Source organism: Tamandua tetradactyla, chromosome 1 (genome assembly GCF_023851605.1).
Source record: "Tamandua tetradactyla isolate mTamTet1 chromosome 1, mTamTet1.pri, whole genome shotgun sequence".
Classification (NCBI taxonomy): Eukaryota; Metazoa; Chordata; class Mammalia; order Pilosa; family Myrmecophagidae; genus Tamandua; species Tamandua tetradactyla.
Window position 1 is genome coordinate 65785242 of NC_135327.1, and position 15532 is coordinate 65800773.

General features: G+C 37.4%; 1 protein-coding gene and 1 pseudogene across 3 annotated transcripts in view; one reads left to right on the forward strand and one right to left on the reverse strand.

The window, feature by feature from the left end:
* LOC143678333 (26S proteasome non-ATPase regulatory subunit 4-like) overlaps positions 1 to 7708 on the forward strand; it is a 33066-nt pseudogene extending 25358 nt beyond the window's left edge.
* NUDCD3 (NudC domain containing 3) overlaps positions 1 to 15532 on the reverse strand; it is a 238738-nt gene that overhangs the window by 107390 nt on the left and 115816 nt on the right. The gene's annotated exons all lie outside the window — the stretch shown is intronic.

The window sequence follows — 15532 nt, forward strand, 5'->3', positions numbered from 1 at the left end:
TTCTTGAAGATGATTCTATAATGACAAAGCTTTCGCAATGTGATTATGTGACTGTGAAAACCTTGTGTCTTCTGCTCCCTTTATCTACAGTATGGACAGATGAGTAAAAAATATAGATAAAAAAATAAATAATAGGGGGAACAAATACTAAAACAAATTGAGTAGATTGAAATACTTGTGATCAATGAAAGGGAGTGGTAAGGGGTATAGGAAAAAAATAGGGAGAGCAAAGGTTAAAATATATTAGGTAGATGCAAATACTAGTGGTCAATGAGAGGGAGGAATAAAGGGTATGGTATATATGTGATTTCTCTTTTTTCTTTTTATTTCTTTTTCTGGAGTTACGGAGTGATTTCATTTCTGGAATGTTCTAAGAAATAATCAGATGGTGATGAATATACAACTATGTGATGATATTGTGAGTTATTGATTATGTACCAAGAATAGAATGATCAAATGGTAAGAATGTTCGTGTTTGTATGTTGTTATGTTTAAAAAAAATTTTTTTTAAAAGAATGTTGGTATTTGCATGTTGCTTTGTCAATAAAATAAAATAAAATAAAATAAAATAAAGAATTAATTTTACTCCAAAGAGAGGTCTGGCCCTTGTCCCAGCTCCTAAGGGTGGGGTGTAGGGGACAATACTTCTAAACCTTTGGAATTTCTCAAATACTGGTAGTATCTTTATCATGCATGGTGGATCTGGCCACATTAGAAATATAGATCATTCGATTAGAGGGTTGGAGGCTGAGCCAGGTGATATCAGCCCAACTTCAGAATGAAACCTCAGTAAAATTCTGGGTGCCAAAAGAAGCTTGAAGCTCCAGTGAGCTTCCCTAGTTGGCAATACTGACATACATTAAAGTGTATGGAGAAACTGAGGAACAAAAAAGAAATCAAGACATTTAAAAAACAAATAGCAAGCAAAATGGCAGAAGTATGTCCTTCATTATCAGCAATCATTTCCAATATCAATGAATTAAACTCATCAATTAAAAAGGACTAGCAGGATGGATAAAAGAAAATTTCATCCTACTATATAGACTGTTTACCATGATTCTCACTTTAAACCCAAAGACACAAAAGGAAGAAAAGTGAAAAGATGGAAAAAATATTTCATGCAAACAGCACTCATAGAGCTGGAGCAGCTATACCAATAACAGACAAAATGGATTTTAAATCAAAATTTGTTACAAGGGACAAAGACAGACATTACAAATTGATTAAAGGATCAGTTAATCGTGACACTGTAACAATTACGAATATATAAACCCACCAAAGAACAGAGCCCCAAATTATGAAGCACACATTAAGAGAACTGAAGTGAGAAACACAGAGTTCTACAATAATAACTGGAAACTTCAATACTCCACTTTCAGTAATGAATAGAACATCTATACCAAAGATCAATAAGCAAACAGAGGATGAAAAAAAACAAGACCTGATAGACATCTATAGAACACTCTACCCAACAACAGCAGAATACAATCTTCTCAAGTGTACATGAAACATTATCCAAAATATATCATATGGTAGATCATAAAAGAATTCTCAAAAAATTTGAAAAAACTGACACACAAAGTATCCTCGCCCATTATGATGGAATAGAGATAGAAATCAATAACAAGAAAATTCACAAAAATGTGAAAATTAAGCAACACATTTTTAAATAAGCAATGGCTCTACCAAAAAATCACAAGGGAAAGTAGAAAATACTTTGAGACAAATGAAACTATAACATACAAAAATTTATATACTTAAAAAAAAATGCAACATTCAAAAATCTGTAGCATTTCTATACACTAGTAATGAACAAGCTGAGGGGGAAATCAAGAAACGAATCCCATTTACAATTGAAACTAAAAGAATAAAATACCTAGGAATAAATTTAACTAAAGAGACAAAAAACCTATACAAAGAAAACTACAAAAAACCGTTAAAAGAAATCACAGAAGACCTAAATAGATGGAAGGGCATACCGTGTTCATGGATTGGAAAACTAAATATAGTTAAGATGTCAATCCTACCTAAATTGATCTACAGATTCAATGCAATACCAATCAAAATTCCAACAACTTATTTCTCAGAAATAGAAAAACCAATAAGCAAATTTATCTGGAAGGGCAGGGTGCCCCGAATTGCTAAAAACATCTTGAGGAAAAAAAACGAAGCTGGAGGTCTCGCACTGCCTGACTTTAGGGCATATTATGAAGCCACAGTGGTCAAAACAGCATGGTATTGGCATAAAGATAGATATATCGACCAATGGAATCGAATAGAGTGCTCAGATATAGACCCTCTCATCTATGGACATTTGATCTTTGATAAGGCAGTCAAGCCAACTCACCTGGGACAGAACAGTCTCTTCAATAAATGGTGCCTAGAGAACTGGATATCCATATGCAAAAGAATGAAAGAAGACCCGTATCTCACACCCTATACAAAAGTTAACTCAAAATGGATCAAAGATCTAAACATTAGGTCTAAGACCATAAAACAGTTAGAGGAAAATGTTGGGAGATATCTTATGAAACTTACAATTGGAGGCAGTTTTATGGACCTTAAACCTAAAGCAAGAGCACTGAAGAAAGAAATAAATAAATGGGAGCTCCTCAAAATTAAACACTTTTGTGCAATCAAAGAACTTCATCAAGAAAGTAGAAAGAAAGCCTACACAATGGGAGACAATATTTGGAAATGACATATCAGATAAAGGTCTAGTATCCAGAATTTATAAAGAGATTGTGCAACTCAACAACAAAAAGACAGCCAGCCCAATTACAAAATGGGAAAAAGACTTGAATAGACACCTCTCAGAGGAGGAAATACAAATGGCCAAAAGGCACATGAAGAGATGCTCAATGTCCCTGGCCATTAGAGAAATGCAAATCAAAACCACAATGAGATATCATCTCACACCCACCAGAATGGCCATTATCAACAAAACAGAAAATGACAAGTGCTGGAGAGAATGCGGTGAAAGAGGCACACTTATCCACTGTTGGTGGGAATGTCAAATGGTGCAACCACTGTGGAAGGCAGTTTGGCGGTTCCTCAAAAAGCTGAATATAGAATTGCCATACGACCCAGCAATACCATTGCTGGGAATCTACTCAAAGGAATTAAGGGCAAAAACTCAAACGGACATTTGCACACCAATGTTTATAGCAGCGTTATTTACAATTGCAAAGAGATGGAAACAGCCAAAATGTCCATCAACAGATGAGTGGCTAAACAAACTGTGGCATATACATACGATGGAATATTATGCAGCTTTAAGGCAGGATAAACTTATGAAGCATGTAATAACATGGATGGACCTAGAGAACATTATGCTGAGTGAGTCTAGCCAAAAACTAAAAGACAAATACTGTATGGTCCCAATGATGTGAATCGACACTCGAGAATAAACTTGGAATATGTCATTGGTAAAAGAGTTCAGCAGGAGTTAGAAACAGGGTAAGATAATGGGTAATTGGAGCTGATGGGATACAGACTGTGCAATAGGACTAGATACAAAAACTCAAAAATGGACAGCACAATAATACCTAATTGTAAAGTAATCATGTTAAAACACTGAATGAAGCTGCATCCGAGCTATAGGTTTTTGTTTTGTTTTGTTTTGTTCTTACTATTATTACTTTTATTTTTTTTCTCTATATTAACATTCTATATCTTTTTCGGTTATATTGCTAGTTCTTCTAAACCGATGCAAATGTACTAAGAAACGATGATCATGCATCTATGTGATGATGTTAAGAATTACTGATTGCATATGTAGAATGGTATGATTTCTAAAAAAAAAAAAAAAAAAGGACAGCACAATACTACCTAATTGTAATGTAATTATGTTAAAACACTGAATGAAGCTGCATCTGAGCTATAGTTGTTTTTTTCTTATATATTTTTGTATTTTTTATTTTTATTTTTTCTCTATATTATCATTTTATTTCTTTTTCTGTTGTCTTGCTATTTCTTTTTCTAAATCGATGCATATGTACTAAGAAATGATGATCATACATCTATGTGATATTAAGAATTACTGATTGCATATATAGAATGGAATGATTTCTAAATGTTGTGTTAATTTTTTTAATTAATAATAAAAAATGTACTTTGAAATATATCACTTTTTTGTATATATATTTCATAATAAATAATGTTTTCAAAAAAATACTGTACTGGATTTTGAGAGGCTGTTTCATATATATATAATCTGATATTCAGAGAAATGAACAAAGCTGAACAGGTTGGGGTTAAAGTAATTCAGAACATAGGGGTAAGGAAGACAGCGTCATTATTTTAGAACCACACATACTCTTTGAGACCAGTGGAAGAAAGGTTTATTTGATCTGGAACTGAAATTTTCTGGAATGCATAATCTAATTCAACCTATCTACATATTCATTTGAAAACTGAAACACAGGAAGCACAGAATAAGAGGTCCTTTAATCTTGTATAGATTATTGCAACACCTGGAAACATCGTAGAGTATATTAAGCAGATAATCAAAAAGTATTGGCAAAGTCCACTGAGGAAGGGGAGAAAGACTATGGAACTATCAAACCTTACAATCAGAGAATCCCCTGATACTGTGTCAAACTTTAGAGATGCCCAAATCAATAGGCCATGCCCTCAATCATGACTACTCTTGGAGAGCTTATGTAGGTAGCGGAGAAGTTCAGACTACCTATAGGCATGCCTAATTATTTCTGGAAGACCTCTGTTGTTGCTCAGATGTGACCTCAGTCTCTCTAAGCCCAACTCTGCAAGTGAAATCATTGCCCTCCCCCCTACATGGAACATGACATCCAGGGGTGAAAGTCTCCCTGGTGACGTAGGAAATGACTCCCAGGGATGAATTCAAACCTGGCACCATGGGATCAACAATTCCATCCTGACCAAAAGGGAGGAAAAGAAGTGTAATTAATAAAGTATCAGTGGCAGAGAGAGATCAAAGAGTCGAGAGGCTACTCTGGAGGCCGCTCTTAGGCAAGATTCAGGTAGGCCTCGCTACCTATCTTAACCTGTCAAACCCCGACCAGGACCATTCCAGCCAATCCTAAAGAACACCTTGGGCAATTTGTAAGATTTCACAAGGGTTCCAGGCACTAGAGTAACTTTTCCAGAAATCTACAATCTCCAGATGGGTCCCTGGTCCAGATAAGTCCTGAAACCTAGCCCAGCCTCTCCAGAACATCAGAGAGTTTCATCTCCTTACCCTGTATTAGTGACAGACCCTTCCAATATCAAAAATTTATAATTGCTATAGCCCAAACACCTCCAAAGAGAGGGATGGAAAGATCAAAGGTGATGGTGGAATTATACATAGAAGATAGGACTTAAATGAATATGAATGCTGAATCATTAAACTGATATTTCTTTTAGTCTCCAGTATTTTTACTTCTAGACCAGCTAGAACCTAAAATCTAAAATTGTGGAATTGTAACCCACGTCAAAGTCTGAAATATGTTCTACAACTAATTGTGGTGCTGTGCTTTGAAATGTATAGCTTTTTTGTATATATGTTATTTTTCACAAGAAAAGAAAGAAAAAAGCCAATTGTGATAATGTGCTGGTTTGAAATGATGTATTTACCCTAGAAAAGCCATGTTTTAATCAAAATCCCATTTCGTAAAGGCAGAATAATCCCTAGTCAATACAGTATGTTTGAAACTGTAATCAGATCATCTCCCTCGAGATGTGATTTAATCAAGTGTGGTTGTTAGGCTGGATTAGGTAACATGTCTCCACCCATTTGGGTGGGTCTTGATTAGTTTCTGGAGTCCTATTAAAGAGGAAACATTTTGGAGAAAGAAAGAGATTCAGAAAGAGCAGAGAAGAATAACACAGTCACGAGAAGTAGAGAGCCCACAAGTCAGTAACCTTTGGAGATGAAGAAGGAAAATGCCGCCCAGGGAGCTTCATGAAACAAGAAGCCAGGAGAGAAAGTTAGCAGCTGACGCCTTGCTCGCCAGGTACCCTTCCAGCCGAGAGAGAAACTTTGACTGTGTCCACCATGTGCCTTTCTAGAATGAGAGAAAAACCCTGAACATCATCAGCCTTCTTGAACCAAGGTATCTTTCCCTGGATGGATACCTTTGATTGGACATTTCTATAGACTTGTTTTAATTGGGACATTTTCTTGGCCTTAGAACTGTAAACTAGCAACTTATTAAATTCCCCTTTTTAAAAGCCATTCTGTTCCTGGTATTTTGCATTCTGGCAGCTAGCAAACTTAGAACAGATGATAATCAAGTATTTAGGCCCTCTAGCCTCCTGTATACAGGAGCAGCTAAAGGAAAAATATGAGAGAATCGTATGGTAGTCCATGACAGACACTGGGATCTGTTCTGTAACCACTTCTTGAACAGTGCTTTGAAAGCTATTGCTTTTTTATTTCTTTGCTGTGTATATATATATATATATTATACTATACAATAAAAAATGTTAAAATATATATATATATAGTAGAGAAAGCAGTTAAAAGAGGGAAAATTTATACCTGTAAATGCCCACATCAAAAAAGAAAAGAGGGCGGGCCAAGATGGCTCAGCAGGCAAGAATGCTTGCCTGCCATGCCAGAGGAATTTTGAAAAAAAAAAAAGAAAAGAGTCACGAGAACCAGGGAGGGAGGAAGGTGGCAAGATGGTGTTGGAAAGCACTATGGTTTAGCTCAACAGGATGCCATCAACATAGTATGCCACTCCAATACTCACAGCAACCCTGAGAACAATGTGAACTTCACCACACTGGCCAATGACTGTGAAGTGCTGACTACAATGAACCCTGACACGAGCTGCATCCTGTACAAGCTCCATACTGTCCAACCCAAGAAGAAGGTCACCTTTTGCACTGGCATCCGCATGGCTATTGAAGCACCAACAAAGCAAGAAGCCTAAGATGGACATCACTGCCTTTGTCGGAAACCCGCTAGAAGACAATGAGAAGGATCTGGTGAAACTGGCGAAATGCCTCAAGAAGAAGAGAATAAATGCTGACATTATCAATTTGGGGGAAGAGGAGGTGAACAAAGAAACGCTAACAGTCTGTGCAAACACACTTGAATGGCAAAGATGTAACCAGTTCTCATCTGATGACAGTGCCTCCTGGGCCTAGCTCAGCCAATGCCCTCATCAGTTCTGCGATTCTGGCTGGTGAAGGTGATACACTGTTGGAGCTTGATGCCAGTGATTTTGAATTTGGAGTGGATCCCAGTGCTGTCCCAAACCGCCTGGCCCTTTGTGTTTCCATGGAAGACCAACGGTAGCAAAACAAAAAGAAGGCACAGCAAGTAGCTGCAATCTCTGCTGCCACGGCTGGGATTGCTACACCTGGCACTGAAGATTCAGATGCTGTCCTGCTGAAGGTAACAATCAGCCAGCAGGAGTTCAGTCGCACTGGGCTCCATGACCCGAGCAGTATGACTGAAGAAGAGCAAGTTGCTTATGCCATGCAGACGTCCCTGCAGGGAGCAGAGTTAGGCCAGGCATAATCAGCTGATATTGTTGCCAGTTCAGCCATGGACACATCTGAGCCAGCCAAGGAGGAGGATGATTAATGTGCAGGACCCTCAGTTCTTTCAGAGTGTCCTGGAGAACCTTCTGGGTGTGGATCCCAGTGATGAGCCCAAAATGCCATGGGCTACTTGGTCTCCCAGGATACCAAGGATGGCAAAAAGGATAAGAAGGAGGAGGACAAGAAGTGAGACTAGAGGGAAAGGGTAGTTCAGCTTGCTCAGGGGACTGCATAGGGTGGGGTAGGTGTAGGGCTGGATATGTTATCTGTAACCATTACAACTGAAATAAAGCTTGCCAACTTTTTTTTCCCAAAAAAAAAAAAAAAGGTCTTATAGCAACAACCAAACTTTACATCCCAAGGAACTAGAAAAAGAAGAGTAAACTAAACTAAATCTGCAGAAGGAAGGAAACAATAAAGATATAGCAGAGTTAATCAAAATCTAGATTACAGAAACAATAGAGGAAAATCAACAAAACTAAAAGCTGGTTATCTGTAAAGATCAAAAAAATTTTGATAAACTACTGGAGAGTTTGACTAGGGAAAAAAAAAGAAAAGAGGCAGATAATTAAAATAAATTATGTAAGTGGGACCATTACGACTGACCTTACAGGCATTAAGGAAATTATGAGAAAAGACTAACACTAATTGTATAACAACAAATTAGATAACTTAGAAGAAATGGACACATTCCTAAAAATACAAATTATCAAATATGACTAAAGGAGAAATATTAAGTCTCAACAGACCTAGAACAAGTAAAGAGATTAAATCCATAATCAAAAATCTTTCAACAATAAAAGTTCAGGGCCAGGTGGCTTGACTGGTGAATACTGCCAAACATTTAAAGAAAGAATAAACATCATTGCCGTACTCAAACTCTTTCAAAAAAATTGAAGAGGAAACACTTCCTAACCCATTTTATTAAGCCAGCATTGGCCAGTGTGACAAAGATACCAAAAGAAAACTACAGATTGATATGCCTTAGGAATACAAATACAAAATAATGAAATTATTCTATAAGATTCCATATGATGGATACATTTTGCTAAGCATCTCTTAACACAGAGAGAGAACCCTAATGTAAACTATAGGCTTTACTTATTAAAAACATACCAATATCAGTCCAGCAATAATAATAAATATACCACACTAATGGAAGATATTAATAGGGGAGACTATGGAGGGCAGGTGTAGAACAAGAGTTTATGGGAACTATGTACTTTCTGTGCAATTTTTCTGCATAATAAAAACATTCAGTACATTAAAAGATAAAAGGGAACTTCCTTAAGACAAGAAAGAGGATTTATTTACATTTATAAAAAAAAAAACCAAAAACACAGAGATAACATACTCAATGGTAAAAGACAGAAAGCTTTCCCCCTAAGATAAAAAACAAAACAAGGTTGTCTACCTTCTTCTGCTACTAAACTCTGAACTAGAAGTGCCAGCCAGAGCAATTAGGCCATAAAAAGAAAGAAAAGGTATCCAAATTGGAAAGAAAGAAATAAAACCATCTCTATTTGCAAATGACATAATTCTATAACTAGAAAATCTCAAAGAACCCACCAAAAGAACTATCAGTTCGAATAAACAAATTCAGCTAAAGTTACAGGGTATAAGTCAACACACATGAATCAGGTACATTTCTATATACTAGAAATAAACAATCTGAAATGACATAAAGAAAGTTCAATCTTTAATAACATTCTAAAGAATAAAATACCTAGGAATAAATATAACCAAGAAGGTAAAGACTTATACACTAACAATTACAAAGCATTGCTGAAAGAAATGAAAAAGATCTAATTTAAAGGAAAGGCATCCCATATTCTGGATTGAAAGACGAAATATTGTAGTGATATTTGGGTAATACTCCCCAAAGCAATCTATAAATTCAATGCAAACTCTATAAAATTCCAATGGTCTTTTTTCTTTTTTCCACATAGGCAGGCACCAGAAATCAAACTCCAATGGCCTTTTGTGCAGGGAACGAAAAAGCCTCAAATTCATATGGAAGGGCAAGCAGCCCCAGATAATACTGAAAAACAACAAAGTAGGAGGAATCACATTTCCCAACTTTAAAACTTATCTATAAAACTACAGTTGTCAAAAGTGTGCTTTTGCCATAGAGAGGCATACAAACCAATGGAATAGGTTTGAAAGTTCAGAAATAAACCCAAACATCTATAGTCAACTGATTTTTTTACAAGGTCGCCAAGATCACCTAGTGGGGGAAAGAATAGTCTCTTCAACAATGGTGTTGGGACAAGTGAATAACCACAAGGAAAAGAATGATACTGGACCCATACCTCATTCCATAGATCAAAAAATTAACACAATTCTTTCTTTCCGTTAATAAAAAAAAAAAAAAATTAACGCAAAATGGATCAGTGGCCTAAATGTAATAACTAAAATTATAAAAGTTTTAGAAGAAATCAGATAAATTCCACACAACCTTTGATTTGGCAATTAATTCTATGTGGAGACTGGACTGTAGAATACCAAAGACTGGGAACAAGGAACCCACAGAGGTGGCAGGTCTGGGAGAGACACAATGGTAGCTTGGAATTTGGGGTAGGGGTGGCGGGTGGTGGGGGCACAGTGATGAGGAAACATGGTTTGGAGGCATCAGCTTAGAGATGGTGCTTAGACCTGGGTGAAAAAGGCACAGGAGAACGTGCACCAGTGCCCAAAGGCACTCAGGATCTAGATAAACTGAAGGTGAGAGATGCTGGGGTGACTTGCTGACTCTGACGCTTTTAGTATCAATTCACTGGTCTGTTTCACCTATCCTCCCTTTTCTCAGATCTTTCATCTCATTATTTTACTCCTATCTTCAAGCTTTTACCAAAACTAAACCTTGTCCCTAAGTACAACAGAGGGTACACTCCCTTCTTTCCACAATCCCTTCATACTTTACACTATGACATTAAATGACATAATGACATTTTATTTGCACATAAGTCAAATATTTTATTTGTTCATTTTGATTATTTACACAGACCTATGAGATTACATACAGTTGTCAAGGGAATCCAATATGAGATTTTAACCTTCTAGAAAGAGAACAAATCATGTCTAACCATTTCTAACACAACGTGTAGCCAGTTGGGACAAGCTTTAAACAAATTCAATATAGGAAAAAAAAGAACTTAAAAAATAAATGCATTAAGAACTGCACACAAATGTTACAAAAGACATTCTCAGCTTCTTACTCTTAAATAATTAGTTTTCCTAGTCCATTAAAAAACTAAGACACCTAAATTCTAAGAAGTGGATGTCATTCTGTCTGATCTCTTGGCCTGAGACCCAGGTTCCTGCTGTATACTTAATTATCAAACGGCAGTCAGTTTTAAATTCTACTATGCAAGGGTTAATCCCAGCAAGTCAGCTTTCTCTTTGATGTGCACGAGTTTCCTCATTACATCCAAAAAATACTTTTGTTTGTGCAAGCAAAATTGCACAGCTAGACCTCCGAATATAATCTATTAACTTTTGCTAAGTGAGACTAAATGCAGTTAAGACTACAGAAGTGCCTAAGAGTAATGCATTTAAACACCTCTCAGCATCAAGAAAAGCAGTCATGAGAGTCTAGCCCTTTTCCATAAGTGATGTGAGAAGGTTCAATATACCTGAAAATAGCATTTCAAGACTAAAGATGACTTGTGTCAGCGCCATGAGTAACTGTCACAAGTCTAGCATCTTTTTCTTCTCTCTGTTCTTGGGCTCCCAAGACAGACTGGGTCTCGGTTGCTTCTGTACTTACCTGAGGTTTACCACTCCCTCCCTATCACCTACTTCTCTCCCCATCCCAGGGCTGAGATTCCAATAAGAGAAAACTAAGAAAGGCAAAGTAGCTCCTCCATCCCTCTTTCTCCTGAGAAAACACCCAGATAAGCACAACTGCAGTGCCACCTAAGCCTTTTTCATCTCCCCACCCTGTCCCCTGGCTCAGCCGTGGGACTAGAGATGAGGAAGACTGTCCTCAAGCAGGCAAAAGGGAAGTACTTACAATTACGTGAAAGCTTCTCAAGTTGGGAGATGGGTGCACAAATCCTTGAGCGCTTCCATGCAGGTAATGCGTTTATACATTCACAGAGAGCTTTTGCCTAACTATGAAGTTTGCTATTTAAAGAGAGCTTGGGATAAATTATTTTGGTAAAGGAAAGAATTATTTTAATATAGCAAAGCATCATTCCTAATCCAATTCTTGTGTAAAACAGGATTTTCCCATAATTAGTACACAAGGCAGTCTGATATGCCTAGGAAGTACTCCTCCTCCTCTCCAAGATCAACTGACCCCTCAGCTCAGTGTCCACTCCCACCTCTTCCCATCTCCTGTAGGGCCCTGCTCCACCAAATACCCTCTCAGTTTCTTTGGTGAGTTCTTCTACCCGCTAATTCTCTGTACTCACACCTCACCCATACCTAAAAACCAGCAAAATAAGAACTCATAACCCTTCTCTCAACCAGTCTTCTTCAGATTACTGCCACATAATTCTTTAATTCAGAGCTAAAATTCTCAGATCATGCTCTCTGCTCTCCAGCCTATCAGTGTCCTCACAATCTTTCAGCAAGCCCCACAGTGAAACTTCTCTGGCTCTCACTAGTGACTGCCAAGAGTCAAATCCAAACCTGTGAAACTTTACCACCAGGGAAACCCCGGATACTGTGCCAAACATCAGGGACACACCTACATCAATAGGTCAAGCCCTTGATCTTGAGACTTGCTCTTGTGAAGCTTATGTATGTAGAGGAGAAGCCTAGCCTAAGCTTAGCCTACCTATAAGTATACCTAAGAGTCACCTCGAGGAGACCTCTTCTGCTGCTTAGAGGTAGACTTTTTCTCTAAGCCCAACTCTGCAAATGAAACCATTGGCCTCCCCACTACATACTTGGAAATTTATTGCTTTTTGCTATAGATGTTATATTTCTCAATTAAAAAAAAAAACATTAAAAAAAATTCATCATACATACCAGAAAAAAATATCCAAACCTGTGGCTTTGCAGTTTCAGTCCATCTTGTCACTTTAGAGCACATGATGGCAATACTCCTGCCATCCAGCCCTTGGATTCTGCAACTGTCTTCATCCCCATCATATACTGACAAGTCCATCTGGTCTCCTTTTGTGACCTTCCCCTCCTCTTGCCCCCATATGTTCCACAGAACCCAGTATTAGCCTCTGTATACTTCTACATACCTTGAACTACTGCAAAGCCTCCTAACAGGTATCCTTCTTCCAATCCCTACTACTCCCGCCAAGCTATTTTGACTGCTGCCTGTTAACTTCCCCACAAAACTGACCACAACCCTCTTCAGCTTAAAAACCACTAGTTATTCTAACTTCTACAGGATGGCTCAAATTCTTTTAGCACAACAACTATCTTATGCCCAAGCGTAGTTCCAGCCTACTGGGTAAAAAGATGAGTCTTATCTCCCATCAATCCCTTCCCCCAGGATTATAGGAATTTTAATATTCCTTTAAAAAAAAAGCCACAATGTTTAATAACACCATTTAATTTTACAGGTTATTTCTTCTACCTGGGATGATTGTCCTTTCCAATCTGTTGGACTTCAATACCATCTCCCTTGAAAATCTCTGTAGATTCTCCTCATTGATTGTTTCTGAGTGCTTGGTCTGTTTTGTTTTTAAAGGGGCAGAGGGACCACTGTAACCAAGAAATTAGGATTTAAGGGACGATTTTGATTACTGACTCATTATATGTAGATACTCCTTTTTACTTTCTGGTGTACTGGAGTAGACAGAGGGAAATAGCTCAGATCTCTGAATTTCAGCTGCCTTGATCTCTGATGATGATTGTATAATCTTTATCTTAAACTTTAAGGATTGTAAAAACCCTTGCCTTCATTTTACCTATTTATCCAGTTTTTCAACTTAAGAGCCTTATGATCACTGAAGATAGCCCCCTAATTTTTTAAAAATTTTTTATTGCAAAATATAAAATACATACAAAAAAGCAATAAATTTCAAAGTACATTTTAGCAAGTAGTTACAGAACAGATTTCAGGATTTGATATGGGTTACACTTCCACAATTTCAGGTTTTTCCTTCTAGATGCTCCAAGACACTGGACACTAAAAGAAATCCAAATATAATGATTCAGCAGTCATAATCATTTGTTAAATTCTATCTTCTCTGTTATAACCCCTCCTTCTATTTTGATCTTTCTCCCAATTTTTAGGGATATTTCGGATATGCCCATTCTAACTTTTTCATATTGGAAAGGAGTGTTGATAATACAGGATAGGGGGACAGAACTAGTTGATGTTCTTGGAGAGGCTGGTCCCTCTGGGTTTCAAGGAATCCACCTGGAAGTTGTAGGTTTCTGGAAAGTAATCATAGCGCACGAAACTTTTACAGAATCTCAGATAGAGCCCTAAGTGTTCTTTATGGTTAACAGAAATGGATTTGGTTGGGGTTTGGTAAACCATGGTAAATAACAATATCTAGCTGAAGCTTGCATAAGAGTAACCTCCACAACAGCTTCTCAACTCTATCTGAACTCTCTCAGCCACTGATACTTTATTTTATTACATTTATTTTCCCTCTTTTGGTCAGGAAGGCATTGTCAATCCCACGGTGCCAGGGCCAGGCTCATCCCTAGGAGTCATATCCCATGCTACCAGGGAGAATTTTGCCCCTGGATGTCATGTCCCATGTAGGGGACAGAGTAAGGATTTTCCTTGCAGAGTTGGACTTAGAGAGAGAGAGAGATCACATCTGAGAAACAAAACAGGTTTTCTGGACATAACTCTTAGGCATAACTATAGATAGGCTTAGCTTCTCTGCTACAGAAGTAAGCTTCATAACAGCAAGCCTCAAGATCAAGGGCTTCAATGTGGCTGTGTGATTGTGAAAACCTTGTGTCTGATGCTTCTTTTATCTACGGTACAGACAGAAGAGTAAAAAATATGGATAAAAAATAAACAAATAATAGGGGGACAAATGTTAAATTGAGTAGGTTGAAACACTAGTGATCAATGAAAGGGAGTGGTAAGGCGTATAGGAAAAAAAATAGGGGGGACAAAGGTTAAAATATATTGGGTAGATGGAAATACTAGTGGTCAATGAGACAGAGGGGCAAGGGGTATGGAATGTATGAGTTTTTTCTTGAGTGATGCAAATGTTCTAAGAAATGATCATGGTGATGAATATACAACTATGTGGTAATATTGTGAGCCAATGATTGTAACCAAGTATTGGAATGTGCATATGTTAAGAAAGTTTATGTTTGTATGTTGTTATGGCATTTAAAGAAAAAAAACAAAAGATCAAGGGCTTGGCCTACTGATTTGGGAGACCTTACTGTTTGACAATATCAGGGGTTTCCCCAGTGATAATACTTAATAATTTCTTCTTTTCCTCCAGTCCTTCAAGGGACTTTGCCAATACTTTTTAATTATCTGCTCAACATACTCTGGGATGTATCACTCACATTGTTACATGCCTCACAACTTCATTCTTTTCTATAACCACACAATATTCAATCACACGCTATACACCATAGTTCGCCATTCAACTTCTCAGTAAACACATCCTTCAGTCACCTCCAGCCATTGGGCATCATGTATAATGTCCAAAGTCAATGATCCATGTCCCATATTATCCTCACTTAGTTGTATAATTATTAACGCTCTCAAGTTAAGACAATTTTCATTACTCCCAAGAGAACACCCTCACCAAACAGAAAATTCAAACCTCCCCTTAACTCTTGTCCTTCCCCCACCGAATGATTTACCCCTAGTATTGCTATAGTGCGGTTGATGTCTTCCTGTTAAATATAGACCACAGCATGCAATAGTGGTTTTCCCCCATACCTCTCTATTATTTATGCTTTCTACAAGTTTCATTACCTTTGAAGTAGCTCATGCAAGAACTTATTTATATTTGTAATGTTAATCAGTGGGCTCTATACAACCCCATTTAATCATGTTCACCTTTAATATGGCAATATTACTTATAGACTCACTAATAAACTGCCTCCACTT